This window comes from Tachyglossus aculeatus, chromosome 23 (assembly GCF_015852505.1).
Source record: "Tachyglossus aculeatus isolate mTacAcu1 chromosome 23, mTacAcu1.pri, whole genome shotgun sequence".
Classification (NCBI taxonomy): Eukaryota; Metazoa; Chordata; class Mammalia; order Monotremata; family Tachyglossidae; genus Tachyglossus; species Tachyglossus aculeatus.
In genome coordinates, this window is record NC_052088.1 from 25,470,454 (window position 1) to 25,485,928 (window position 15,475).

The 15,475-nt window shown below is 41.1% G+C and overlaps 1 long non-coding RNA gene across 1 annotated transcript in view; it reads left to right on the forward strand.

Annotated features, from left to right (window-relative positions):
- LOC119944511 overlaps positions 1 to 13,832 on the forward strand; it is a 101,665-nt gene extending 87,833 nt beyond the window's left edge. The window contains exons 2-3 of the long non-coding RNA XR_005455926.1: positions 13,054 to 13,147; positions 13,694 to 13,832. This is a non-coding gene — a long non-coding RNA (uncharacterized LOC119944511). The remainder of the gene's footprint in view (positions 1 to 13,053; positions 13,148 to 13,693) is intronic.
- Positions 13,833 to 15,475: the final 1,643 nt, after the last annotated feature.

Genomic DNA, 15,475 nt, shown 5'->3' on the forward strand with positions numbered 1-15,475 from the left:
CAAATGGGCGGGCCAGAGATCCATACAGCAGATTGAGGGATGTCAGTGCTCTTCAACCCCTCCGCCCCCAGGTATGCCACAAGGAAAGGGGTGCCCATCAGCCCCAAAGTCACCACCACGAGGCCCCTCTGGGGGCCATAGAGAGGGTGCAGTGGGCTAAATTGTTAGGGAAGATGGTGGAGGGGACAGAAAGTGGCTCCAGGAAGGGTGGAAGTGGCTCATGGGACTGTCTCACTTTGCTATTCTCCTGCTCACCTTGTTGCTAGGCCGATGACTAACGTAGTTTAAACCACTTAGTTATTGAATACTTCATACCTTAGTGAGGTATGAAGGCAGCTTATCCACTTATCTTGGAGGACTTCTCCTGATAAACGAGTCTTACCTCAAAAAGATGATAACCCTTCATGCAATTTCTGATACTCCCAGCAACCATGCTTCATTTTTATTTGATTCCCTATTACTAAATAGAAATTTTACAGTGGAAGATTTAGCAAAAAATAAATGTATGTAGTTCAGAATAGATTTTTCCTTTTGTTTGTTTTATGGTATTTGTTAAGCACTTACTATGTGCCAGGCACTGTGGTAGATACAAGTTCATCAGGTTGGACACACTCCCTGTTCAGCACAGGGCTCACAGTCTTAATCCCCATTTTGCAGATGAAGTAACAGAGGCACAGAGGAGGTAAGAGAGTTGCTCAAGGTCATGCATTGGACAAGTGTCAGAAACAGGATTGGAACCCAGGTTCTTGTCACTCCTAGGCCGATGCTGTATCCACTAGGCCATGCTGCAGGTAGTAACTGAGTTATTATGTCTTGCAAATATCTTAGGTGGTATCTCCCCAAATATTAACAACTCTAATAATAATAATAATAACAACAACAATAATAATAATAGTATTTGTTAGGCACTTACCACGTTCCAAGCACTGTTCTAAGCTCTGGGATGATGAAAACAATGGAAGCAGTTCCAGTCTGATATGGAATTCAGAGTCTAAATAGAGGGAGAACAGGAACTAAGTCCCCATTTTACAGATACAGAAACTGAGGCACAGAGAAGTCAAGTGACTTGCTCCAGGTCACGTGGCAGGCAAGTGGTGGAACCAAGGAGAGAATCCTGGTCTCCTGACTCCCAAGTCGATTCTTATTTGACTAGGCCATGCTGCTTCTGAAATGATGTGTCGTGGAGAGTGATGCCATTACCAACCAGACTTTGCTGTGGGAAGGTTAAACTTTTGCGTATGGTCACATGATTGTACCTAATGGTGGAAATGGCTAGAACTTCATATTCCAACTACTATTCTGGTTCAGAGGAGCATTGTTGACCATGACTCTACTTACTGACCTTCAGGTTGCTCACATCTCAGGTTTAAAAGGTGTGACCAATATTTAGGATTATAGAAGGAAACAAGCCCTTTGACAAAATACATCCCCCCTTATTCAACCTTTCAAACTCACCATATCTCACTGGCACATTATAAGCCATTGCTCTAGAATGATGAGTCACATATTCTATGCTTACCTTTGTTACCTGAAAAGCAATAGCTATTTATTTTTCCTGTATGGTACAACTAGCTTGATAGTTGGAAAATTGAATCTGAACACAAACATGTTGGGTTTGCTATTTGGCAGGCTACAAGACTGTGGGAGCTTTCTACGTAGAAGGTTTACTAGAAGCTAAAGATGCTAGCTTCAACTTCTTTTTTTTAATACATCCTGTTTGCACAAAGGTGGATAGTGGTTATTTGAACAGCTTGAGCTGTGTTGACCTGAGATCTCTGTGACCTAAGCACTTGGCTTAGAATGTAAGCATTTCAGCTGCTTGATATCCATCATCCCTTTTAGACCTCCAACGCCTAGAGCTTGGATAATGTGACCACTCATCTGGTTTTTATACTGGACAGTCTAGTTTTCAGATGACCCATCCCCTGCCTGGTACAGACATGGGAACAGGTGTCAGTTGCCTTTATATCTGGATTATTCACTTGAAATTCCCAGCCTTCTCTGTTCGGGGTTGGCATCCATCTTAGCAAAGGCCTGGAAGGGGATTGCAGTGGCTCCTGGAAAAAGGGGATGTCCCTCTGAAAAAACACTCTACGTTCTGTAGAATTCAATCTTGTCTATCTCGCCTCCAGCATTTGGGCCCACGTCCCGCCTCTAGCCAAGAATACCCTCCCTTTTCAAATCTGACAGACAATTATTCAACCCCGCTTTAAAGTCTTATTGAAGACACACCTCCTCCAAGAGGCCTTCCCTGACTAAGCCCCCTCCCAAGTTGCCGTGACCTGCTCCATTTATTCATCCCCCTCCCAGTCCTATAGGCCTTTTGTACATATCTATTATTTATTTATTTATATTAATGTCTGTCACTCCTCTAGAATCTACGCTCATGTTCCCTGCTCACTGCCAGCCCATAGTCTAGGGGAAGGAGGGGACAGACATCAATGCGAATATATAAATTACAGATAGGTACATAAGTGCTGTAACAACAATAATGGAAGAACAAACATTAGCAAGATTATGGATCATAGCAGAAGACAGGACGTTTTGGAGAAAATATATTCATAGAGTGGCTATGAATTGGAAACGACTAGGTGGCACTTAATAATAGCATAAGAGCTATGGGGCTGGGATGGGGGAGAGCAAAGGGAGCAAGTCAGGGTGATGCAGAAGGGAGTGAAAGATGAGGAAAGATGGGACTTAGTCTAGGAAGGCCTCTTGGAGGAGGTGTGCTGCATGCAGGAAGGCTTTGAAAGTGGGGAGAGTAATCGTCTGTTGGATTTGAGGTGGCAGGGCATTCCAGGCCAGAGGCAGGATGTGGGCTAGGGGTCGGTGGCTCTCCCAAGCACTTAGTACAGTGCTCTTCACACAGTAAGCACTCAGTAAATATGATTGATGGACTGATTGACTAATATAGGTTCCATGTGACATCATTATGTTACATAGGATACTGATGTAGACACAAGAGGTGCCCATTATTTTGGGTTGGCACAGGGGTGATCCATTCCAGTGAGGTTATTGGTCACACTAAGCTAGGGTCGTAAAGCAACTTTTGGGCAGTGTTTTTGATTTTAGATATGTTAGGGTTCAAAATGGATAGTAGAGAATTAAATAGAGAAGCAGCGTGGCTCAGTGGAAAGAGCCCGGGCTTTGGAGTCAGAGGTCAGGAGTTCAAATCTCGGGTCTGCAATTGTCAGCTGTGTGACTTTGGGCAAGTCACTTAACTTCTCTATGCCTCAGTTATCTCATCTGGAAAATGGGGATTAAGAATGTGAGCCCCATGTGGGACAACTTGGTCGCCTTGTATGCCCCCCCAGCACTTAGAACAGTGCTTTGCACATAGTAAGCACTTAACAAATACCATCATTATTATTATTATTAAATGGAGATTTGGTTGGTTCCAAAAGACAGGAACATAGTCAGTGGTCTATCCTCAGGCTAAAATACCCAGGACACCCAGCATGAAAAGATATTGTATTTTGTATTTTCATATTTGAATAGAGTTATTGTTCTTTACTCGAAGACTCTCCCTCTAATTCTATCACCTAATTCAAACATGAGCTCATCTTGAGGTCATTTTGGTAAAATCAATTTTAATTGACTTGTCAGAAAGCACTAGTGCCTCTCAGAAATTATTTATCATTCAAATGAACTGTACTAAATAATCCAAAGTCTCTCACTTTCTCCCTCCACGTGAATATGTGTATATGTGCATACTTGCTCAGCTGTACTTACATTTCTTTAGAAATGTACTTATTTTCCCATTGTTCCCCAATTGAAATTTGATGTCTTGCAGAATCATTGGATTTCTTTGGGAACAAGGGAGTTTCTGAGTTAAATTATTTACAGTGCAGCTTGGTTTTAGAACGCAGTGTGACACAAGATGATCCCTGCTGCAAAGAAACATATAGTTCAGATCAATCAAAATAGCCATAATTTGTTTGTAGACTCTCCAAAACTATTTAACCAGTATTAGACCTGATTTTAAACCAACCGGCTTCCCGGAAGATCATGAAAGTCTGAAGTCTTCTTGATGGTCATATGGCCAGCTGTTTCAGAATTGGAAGGTTCTTATCAATCAATCAATCAATCAATCAATCGTATTTATTGAGCGCTTACTATGTGCAGAGCACTGTACTAAGCGCTTGGGAAGTACAAATTGGCAACACATAGAGACAGTCCCTACCCAACAGTGGGCTCACAGTTCTTATCTATTCTTTTCATAATTTCTTACAGAGTAAAGCAGAGATGTGAACTTTTATTCAACCTACTCAATGCAGCTTTACTTGAGGACACAATTAGGAAATGCTACACTATGTTTCTGATCAAAAAGTGCTTTGGATTAACCAAAATCATAAAGCCTGAGGCAATATCCTGATATTTACCAAGGAAACATTATGCAACTAGGATCTTCTTCAGTGTTATAGAGTTAAACTGGGAAGCAGTGTGTCCTACTGGAGAGAGGAGGGGCATTGGAGTCAAAAGCTCTGCATTTTAATCCCAGTTCTGCCACTTGCCTACTGTGTGACATTGAGCAAGTCACTTAACTTCTTTGTCTCAATCTTCTCATCTGTAAAGTGGGGATTCAATATCTGTTCTCCCTCCTACTTAGACTGTCAACCTCATGAGGATCACGAACTGTGTAGCGTTTGATTATCTCATATCTACCCCAGAATTTAGTACAGTGGTTGGCAAATAGTAAGACCTTAATAAATACTGTTACTATCATTATTATCATTGTTGATGTCGTCATTATGTGCTGTTGCAGAATTCTGCTATTTAGTCAGAATATCATTCATTATTCGACCATGTACAGATTGAGATGTAGAAAAACAAACCAAGGAAAACTGCTGACAGAATGTGGTAACAGTATGAGACCACTCCTCAGAGCAAACCCAAAGTCTACAAAGCTTTTAAGTCCAACTCTCCAGATGGCTTTGAGACCAGCCCCTACCAGAAATGTCACATCCCACTTTTTAATCATTAGCCTCACCTGTGACTCATGTTACAACAAATGATAACCAAACTTCAATTGATGGGGTCTCAGAACACAACCATCGGCATCCCAGCATTAAAATAATTCTTATCAAGAAGAGCTTCAGGAGAGCATGAAATATGACGAGGGAATGGCAACTGTAAACTCAAGCACTATGAAGCCCAACCTCCAAAGAACTGGCACAAAGTGGCCTGCCTATTAATTGATTAACAGCAGCAACCCAGGTCATGGCAGTCAGAAAAGGGGTTAGAACAAAGAGTCAGTAAAGTCATGATCGTCAGAATGTATTTACCACCTAAGTGTGCAGACACTATACTAACTATTTGGGAGAGTAGAACAGGAGCAAAAGAACTGCTGTCTTCCCTCAAAGACCTTACAGTCTAATGAGGGGAAAAAAGCAGATAGATTATTTGCAAAGAATGGGAGCAGAAGAATGCAGCTGATAATAAAAAGAGGATAATGAGATGAAATAGATGAGTAAATTCACAAATGAATAAATTGGGTTTGTCGATTGATTCGCAACACTGATCTGTATATTGATATATACAAAAGAAAATGGGGGTAAATATATAAAGAAGGGCAAAGCAGGAGGTTTGGATTGATAGAACTCGGTGTTGTGGTAAGACTCCCAGGAGGCAAGTGGAAGTCTAAAAGGGATGTTGGATATCAAGCTGTTGAAATGCTTACATTTTAAGCCAAGTGCTTAGATCACAGAGACATAGTTCTCAGGTCAACAGTTCTCAAGCTGTTCAAACAACCAGTAGTTGATGAACAGGAAGAATATAAAAAAGAAGTTGAAACTAGCATCTTCATCTCCTAGTAAACCTCATATATAGAAAGCCCCCAGAGTCTTGCAGACTGCCAAGTATCAATCCTAACATTCTAGTGCTTGGATCCCATTTACTAACCTTGTAGCAAGTTGACTGTGTCAAACAGCAAGCCTGTTCTCCTTCTACTTTTATGACCACTCTTTTCAAGTTTTGTTCACTGGCTGCACTTCTGCATCTCATCCTCTTATTGTAGGCATCGTCTGAGTACTGTACTCTTGTTTTATACTCACTCTTTGGGGAAGCACATCTGCTCACTTGGCTTCAGCTATCATTCTTATGCAGGTGACTTCCCTAAGCACTCCTTTCCTCTTCTCCCTCCCCCTCTGTGTCACCCTGACTTACTCCTTTCATTCATCCCCCATTTTAGCCCCATGGCAGTTATGTACATATATGAAATTTATTTCTTTATATTAATGTCTGTCTCCCCCTCCAGACTGTAAGCTCACTGTGGGCAGGGAATGTCTCAGTTTATTGTTCATTCTTTCATTCATTCAATCATATTTATTGAGCGCTTACTGTGCACAGAGCACTACAGTAATCGCTTGGGAAGTACAAGTCGGCAACGTATAGAGACGGTCCCTAATTGTACTTTCCCTAGTGCTTAGTACAGTATTCTGCAAACAGTAAGTGCTCAATAAATACGATTGAATTGATGAATAAAGTGACTCTGAAATCTACAACTCTAGCTCTGACCTCTCATCTGACTTGCAGTTCTGCACCTCCACTAGCCTCCAGGACATCTTCACTTCAATGTTCCCCCAGCAGCTCAAACACAATATGTCTGGAATAACTATTCATCTTTCCCCTAAGTCTAATCATTCTTCCCACTTTCCCATTTCAGTCGATAACACCCCCAATCCTCTCTGTCATAGGAGCCTGTAACCTTGGTTTGATCCTCATCTCCTTTCACTCTCACTTTCAATTTACTGCCTAATTCTGCCAATTCTTCCTACCTGACATCTTCCGTATCAGCCCCTTTCTGTCTACTCAAACTGCTATGACTCAAGTACAAGATCTAGTAATATCATGACTAGACTACTGTTTTAGCCTCCTTGCTGGTCTCCCTGCTTCCAGCCTCTCCCTTGGCCAACCTATACTAAACTCTGTGGTACAGATCATTTTGAAGTTTCACTCTGCCCCCATCTTTCCACTCGTAAAAGCCCTTCTGTGACTTCCCATGTCACCTCTCCTCATGAAGAAAAATTCCTCTCATTCAGCTTTACGGCTTTCCAGGAACTCATTCCACTTTGCCTATCTGCTGTCTTCATCTGCTACTTTTTAGGGCTGTTTGTTAAGTCCCTACTTTGTACCAGGCACTCTATTAAGCTAATCAAGCTAATCTTTGTCTCCATTTTACAGATGAGGTAACTGAGGCATAGAGAAGTTAGGTATCTCACCCAACACCACTGAGCTGACGAATGGCAGGGCCAGGATTGAGAAGCCAGCATGGCATAGTGGATTGGGCACTGACTTGGGAACCAGAAGGACATGGGTTCTAATCCCGGCTCTGCCATGCATCTGCTGTGTGACCTTGGGCAAGTTACTTCACTTCTCTGTGCCTCAGTTACCTCATCTGTAAAGTGGGGATTAAATCTGTGAACTCCACGTGGGACAGGGACTGTGTCCAACGTGATAATCTCGTATCTACCCCAGCACTTAGAACAGTGCTTGAAACATAGTAAGTGCTTAACAAAAACCATCTAAATGAATAAATAAATAAACTCAGGTCCTTCTGGCTTATGCTCTCTCTTCATCCTCTCTAGCTAACCTTCTAGCTGTACCTTGCTTTTTGTTCTCCTGCCTCCATCCTCTCCCTCATGATAACCCACTGGAACACTCTTCCTTCTCACATCCAGCAGACAACAGCTCTTCCCATATTAAAAGTTTTTCTAAAATTTCAGCTCCTCTAACAAAGCCTTCCCAGATTCAGTCCCAGCACACTAAATTATACAAACACATACGCCACTCTAGTACTTGTGTACTTAATTATATACACCCACAGCCCATTTGTATGACTATTTGATTATTTATTTTGACTACACTATTTGCAATTTTTTGTTGCTGTTCTCCCTCACTGAAATATAGGCTCCTTGAAGCAGCTTACCTGTCACTTTAGAGAAGCAGCACGGCTCAGTGAAAAGAGCACGGGCTTGGGAGCCAGAGGTCATGGGTTCAAATGCCGGCCCTGCCAATTGTCAGCTGTGTGAATTTGGGCAAGTCACTTAACTTCTCTGGGCTTCAGTTACCTCATCTGTAAAATGGGGACTAAAACTGTGAGCCCCACGTGGAACAAACTGATCACCTTGTATCCTCCCCAGCGCTTAGAACAGTACTTTGCACATAAGCGCTTAACAAATACCATCATTATTATTATTACTTTGTTCTGTACTTCTCAAGCAGTAAGTGCAGTGCATTGCACCCACCTCAGATGCTTAATAAATTTTATAAATGTAGAGTTCTTCAATCAATCCATCAATCAATCATATTTATCGAGCACTTACTATGTGTACTAAGTGCTTGGGAGAGTATAAGTCAGCAAAATTAGCAGAAATGTTCCTTGACCCTAATGATTTTACTGTATAGGGAGAGAAGACAGAATTAATATTAAGTAATAATTTAGTATCTATAATTTAAAGATATGTACATAATTGCTGGGGGTGAGATGGATATTAAATGTCCAAAGCTCACAGATCCAAGTTCATAGATGATGCAGAAGTGAGAGGGAGATGGGGAAAAGAGAGCTTAATCTGGGAGGGCCTCTTGAGGGAGATGTGATCTTAAAATAAAGCCACTGTGTTATAATCTATAAGTTGCATTTATTAAGAACTTACTGTGTGCAGAGCACTTGGAAGAGTACAGTAAAATAGAGTTGGTAATCAGAGCTACTGCCTAGACTGTAAGCTTGTTGTGGACAGAGAACTTCTGCCAACTCTGTTTTATAGTATTCTCCCAAGCACTTACTTCATTACTCTGCCCACAGTAAACGCTCAATAAATACAACTGATGGATTGATTGAAGAAGCTTACAGTCACTGGAGTTACAGTCATATAAAAGAGATGATTGTATTTTTACCCACACCCATCATAAATGTATAAAGTTATCTGTCAGGAGCATTATCTGCAACGAAAAATACTGTATATTTTTCCTTGATTTTCATATTAACAGACAGATTTGATGTTTCTGTAAAATAATTATCTCCTTTCTTATAGTTCTTCTTTCACATAGAAAATCTGAAACACAGCAATTTGTAAACCTAAGATATATATTTGAATATGACAGAATATTAAAGTGATGACTAATTAGTTGTATAATTGAGCGTCTGCTGGGAATTGCATTATAACACGTGATCCTCTAGACTGTAACCACCTTGTGGACAGGGATTGTGTCTGCTAACAGTGTGAAGCAGCGTGGCTCAGTGGAAAGAGCCCGGGCTTTGGAGTCAGAGGTCATGGGTTCAAATCCAGGCTCCACCAACTTTCAACTGTGTGGCTTTGGGCAAGTCACTTAACTTCTCTGGGCCTCAGTTCCCTCATCTGTAAAATGGGGATTAAAACTGTGAGCCCCCCATGAGACAACCTGATCACCTTGTAACCTCCCCAGCACTTAGAACAGTGCTTTGCACATAGTAAGTGCTTAACAAATACCATCATTATTAACTCTATTGCATTGAACTATGCCAAGAACTTAGTACAGTATTCTGCACATATTAAGCCCTAAATAAAACCCACTGATTGATTGTGATCCTTAAACTTGGGTTACCTGCAATCTAACAGAGGACATGGCACAAAATGGAAAAGTGTTGATGGGAGTACAAATGGTAGAAATACCACGAACATTTAAAATGATCCAGTCTAGTCTGTGAGCCAAGAGGTTATTGGAGTACTAGGAGTCAATGAAGCCAAGCGGCTGCAGGAACCCATTTACAAGTCTTCATGTAATGGGCAAATCTGTATTGAAACTATTTTTCTTCCCTCTCCAAATTTCCCACATTGGGTGAATTGTTCTAAATGGAAACATGCCACTTTCAGCATAAAAATTTTATACCCTAATAGCCCTCTTCACATTCGAGTTTCCATGCAGGGAATGGAAGAGGGGAGAGAGCATAAAGAGAGAGGGAAGAGGGAGAAAAGCCAGTTGGGCTGAGAGTTGGGGGCAGGTGTTCTAAGTTGGGGGAGAATAGCACAGGAGAGTCCCTTCCTGTATTGCTCAGGGGGGCAGAATCTGGAGTGTCTGGTTAGCTCTAAGTGGCCAGGAAAAGTGAGCAACATTTAGGCTCAAAAAGCAGTTTCTTTTCTTCTGCTTTACGTAAAGTATTGTCTTAGAGGGTATGTATCTATATACGCTCACAAATAAAAATCAATAGAATGAGAAACAACCCCTAAGGATGCAAAATTCTACAGGCACTTGACTGAAACCAGAAATGACTAGAAATTATGGCACATATTCGCCTATTTGCAGGAGAGTAAATATTTTACATTCTTTTGGAGCAGTTGTATTTTTGAATGAACGAGATTGTTAGCTATGTGTCTCTTATTCGGGGGCAATAACTGGGAAATAGAAAGCAGGTCCATTTGAGAACCATTCAGCATTATTCCCTCCTGATGTGTCTTCCCATTGTGTGAATCTGCTAATCCAGTGGCTCACTGGGTGTTGGAGCAGACTCAGGCAGCTGGTTTGGAGTTAGTTGTCCAGCTTTGCCCTCACTCAAGCAGGCTTTCATTTCTATAGGTGGAGAATAGTTGGGTTTTGATCCAAGGACGAATTCTTTCCTTAAAAAACCAATCATGTTTTGCCAATTAATGATAAGCATTCAGCATGGCTTAGTGGCTAGAGCATGGGCTTCAGCGTCAGAGGACCTGGGTTCTAATCCCTACTCCACCACTTGTCTGTGGTGTGATCTTGGGCAAACCATTTAGCTTCTCTGTGGCTCAGCTTCCTCATCTGTAAAATGAGGATTAAGCCTGTGCCCCCATGTGGGACAATCTGATTACCTTGTATCTACCCCAGCGCTTAGAACAGCGCTTGACACATAGTAAGCACTTAACAAATACCATTATCATCATCAGCAGCAGCAGTATTTAGGATCTCCTGCAAAATCCAAACTAGTAGACCTAGAACTGAATATACTATCGGGTAGATTTATGGGATTCACATTCAGTTTGTTTTAATAGTTTAGAGCAAATGTTGAATTAAATGTTGTACAAAATATATCATCAATCAATCAAACAGAGAGATTGAGCTCTTACTGTTTGCACAGCACTGTACTAAGTGCTTGGAAAGTACCATATATCTGAGTTGATAGACAAGACCGTCTAAATATGTTGCCAACTTGTACTTCCCAAGCGCTTAGTACAGTGCTCTGCACACAGTAAGTGCTCAATAAATACGATTGAATGAATGAATGTTTCTAGACTTCTAGACTGTGAGCCCATTATTGGGTAGGGACCGTTTTTATTTGTTGCTGACTTGTACTTCCCAAGTGCTCAATAAATACGATTGAATGAATGAATAAATGAATGTTTCCTGCCCACAACAAGTTTACAGTCTAGAGAGGAAGACAGACATTAATATAAAGAAATAAATTTTGGGTATGTACGTAAGTGCTGTGGGGGTGAGGGAGGGATGAATAAAGGGTGCAAATCCAAGTGCAAGGGTGATGCAGAAGGGAGTGGGAGAGGAAATGAGCTCTTAGTCGGGGAACAACCTCTTGGAGGAGATGTACGATTAATGAGACTTTGAAGGTGGGGAGAGTGATTATCCAGCAGATGTGAAGAGGGAGGGAGTTCCAGGCCAGAGGCAGGATGTATGGAGGGGTTGGCAGCGAGATAGAAGAGATTGAGCTGTAGTGATTAAGTTGGCACTGGAGGAGCAATAATGTGTGGGCTGGGTAGGAGAGGGTAACGTGATTGAAAGCCTCTGATAAGGAGTTTCTGTTTGATGTAGAGGTGGATGGGCTACCACTAGAGGTTCTTGAGGAGTGGGGAAACATGGACCAAATGATTTTGCAGAAAAATGATCTGGGCAGCAGAGTGGAGACTGGACTGGAGTTATGAGGGACAGGAGGCAGGGAGGTCAGCAAGAAGGCTGATACAATAGTCAAGGAGGGATAGAATAAATGCCTGGATTAATGATAGCAGTTTGGGTGGAAAGGAAAAGGCCAATTTTCGTGATGTTGTGAAGGCTGAACTGATGGGATTTGCTGAAAGATTGAATAAAGTGGATTGAATGAGAGAGATGAGTTGAGAATGAATAATGCCAAGGTTATGGGTTACATTAGCAATATAATTGTTACAGGATGAATCAGTAGTATTGACTGAGTGCTTACTCTGTGCCGAGTACTGTATTGAACTCTTGGGATAGTTCAATAGAATTAGTAGACACAATCTCTAGAATTAGTAGACACAATCTTTAGAATTAGTAGACACAATCTCTACCCTCATGGGGCTTACAGTCTAGTGGGGGAGAGAGACAGTAAACCAATTCCAGTTAGGGAGGAACTACAGAGTTTAAATATATGAACAAAATTTCTGTGGTTGGGGGAGGGTGGGGGGAAGTGGTCAGGGTTCAAGAGCTGAAGTACATACATGATAGGGTTATGGGGTGATGGTGAAATAGATCAGGGAGATGAGAGATCAGTTACAGGTTTCCTACAGTTGAGCAATTTTAATAGGACTTGGAGTAGAAGAAAAAACAGTGGTCTGCTGAAAGTGAAGGGTGAAAGAGTTCCAAGCAGGAGGGAGGGTATGAACTAGAGGTTGATGGTAAGAGAGGAGAGAACATGTAGAGTGTGTTCGTTGTCACTGGACAGTTAGGGTTAGGGTTAGTTTCCCAGCCTAAATTCAAACGAATAGTCCTATTTTCACTGTTAAATCCTTTCCCGGGATAGAGTATCCCATCCCATCAAAATCCATGCATAAGAACCTGTGTGAAGGGACACTCTAAGTATAGTGATACAGGGCCATTAACAATCTCCACTCTTATATCCCTGCCACTCTTGTTCCTACTGGGGCATATGGAACGCGGTGAAAGGCCCATTAAAGTAATAAAATCATTGGTTGAATATTTCTTTAAATGATCTACGAAGCAATTGCTTTACTCAACCATCAGGAGAACACTAATGCCAAAGGTGCCTCCGATGTAATTTTTCCACTCTGTGAGTCCAGACTCTGGTCTTCTCTTCTCTGTATTTCTTCTTTCTAGTTTGAAACTCAAGACTCTTTCACTTAACAGGATTAAGGGTCATAACCCTGGCTGAAAGTTGAAAGCAGGATGAAGTGATGCAGGAGAAAGTCCGAAGCTGTTACTGTGTGTTCCCATCTATTGAGTGAGTTCAAATATCTGTTATAATTAGGAACTGTGCAATGATGCCTTCAATGTTTCTGGCAATCCAACCATTTCCAGCTGACAGTCCAGAAAAAAGCATTATGGAGAATTCTATATCTTTGTGCTGTGGTCACTACTTATCTCTTCATATTGTGGCACAATAAGAAATGCAGCACTTAAAATTCATCAAAGTATGAGTAACAACCAGGTTAGATCATGTTATTCACATGAACCAGATTCATATTTTCAAGATAACCAAGAACAAATAACTATGATTGCAAGAACTTGGCTCTGAGAGCACAGAACCAACGATGAGATCATAATTTTCTGGGAATCTTATTATTTTTGTGACCTATTTGATTTTAGCTTTTCTGAATTACATTTCGAAGCATTTATTTGTTCCAAATTAACTTGCAGTCAACTGACTCATTTTAGGAAAATTAGAAGTTATGTCACCCAATCTGTTTGAAACACATGAGATTGCTGCTCCTTTTTTAATCACCATTATTGTGTCTGCTTATTGGTGTATCCCTTTCCTCGCTTTTAGCAGCTGCTGACAGTGACAACTTACCTCCAGCTAAGTGGGAAGATGAGCAGCTGTTTGTAGAACCAAAGCCAGTCTTCTGCCTGGGTCTCTTCTGCCTGGATCATTTGGCTATGCCATCTGTGAAAGAGGTGCTGTGTGCGTAGACAAAATATACTGAATTCATAAACCACTACCGGTCTCTGTCAAGTTTTCCTAGAATCATTACCATTTTTTTCCCAATGATTTCATCCACTCATTATCTTTGAAGGCTAATTGTATTACCAAAAAAATCAGATTATAGTCTTGTTATGGGCAGTGTAGCATGACTGGTGACACTTACGGAGGGCAACTTGGCTTCGTGGAAAGAGGAAATGATTGGGAGTCAGGAGACTTGGGTTCTAGTCCTAGCTCCATGACTTGCCCTACTTTATAAATAATAATAAAGATTGCATTTGTTAAGCACTTACTATGTGCAAAACACTGTTCTAAGCACTGGGGGAGATACAAAGTGATCGGGTCGTCCCACATGGGGCTCACAGTCTTAATCCCCATTTTGCAGATGAGGTAACTGAAGCCCAGAGAAGTGAAGTGACTTGCCCAAAGTCACACAGCTGACGAGTGGCGGAGCTGGGATTAGAACCCATGACCTCTGGCTCCCAAGCCCGTGCTCCTTCCACTGAGCCATGCTGCTTCTCTATATGACCTTGGGTAAGTCACTTGAATTATCTGTCCCTCAGTTTTCTCATGCGTAAAATGGGGAATAAATACCTATTCCCTCAAACTGTAGTTCACTTGCTCATAAATTTCTGTTGCCTTGGAGGTTTTTGACTTTGGACTATTCTGCCCAGACATATATCTCAATGGGTCTTTATTCCTTATTGAAGTTCTGTTTAATTTGCCTTTTATACCTTCATGTGGAGATAAACAGATGTGAAATAGTCTGTGAACCTCATGTAGGACAGCTACTGTGACTGATCTGATTACCTGGCATCTACCCCAGTGCTTGGCACAGAGTAAGAACTCTATAAATACCTACATTAGTATTTTTATTTGCAAATATATCTATTTTTATGTTTCTGAATGTAAAAGAGTGGTTGTCTGGAAGCAAAAATATGGGAGAGTCATATTCTCTCTTGAAATTCTGCATGACAGCCTTAATGCCTAGTGATTTGAAAAAAAAATTGGACTTCACCTATTTAAGAAATTTTCCCAAATCTTCTGACAATGAAGCTGCTGAAAGTAACTTCTAGAGTGGAGCAAGCAGGTCGTAAAAGGGTCTTGCTGAGTTAAGGAAACAACTGGAAAGCAATCAAGGAAATGAACTAATTTTATGACATCTTCCCTTTCTATGTCTGTCTTAGACCAGAGCCTGTTTGTACACCCTGTTCTCCTCATTTGGCCATTCTCTTTGAATGTTACTGTCTCCTTGCTCCACTCATGACATACACATTCTTGTTTTCATTACAAAGACTGTAAGAGAAACAGAAAATGCTGCAAAATTTTTCATACACATTCTTGTTTTCATTACAAAGACTGTAAGAGAAACAGAAAATGCTGCAAAATTAAGACATTTTGACAATTAGGAGCTGTGATTTCCTAGGCTTTTACACAAGACACAGTTGGAGAGTCCAGAAACCATAAGGATTCACTTGACCATAATTCACTTACTCATAAATTTCTGTTGCCTTGGGTTGAGGTTTTTGACTTTGGACTATTCTGCCCAGACATATATCTCAATGGGTCTTTATTCCTTATTGAAGTTCTGTTTAATTTGTTTTTTTATGCCTTCATGTGGAGATAAAC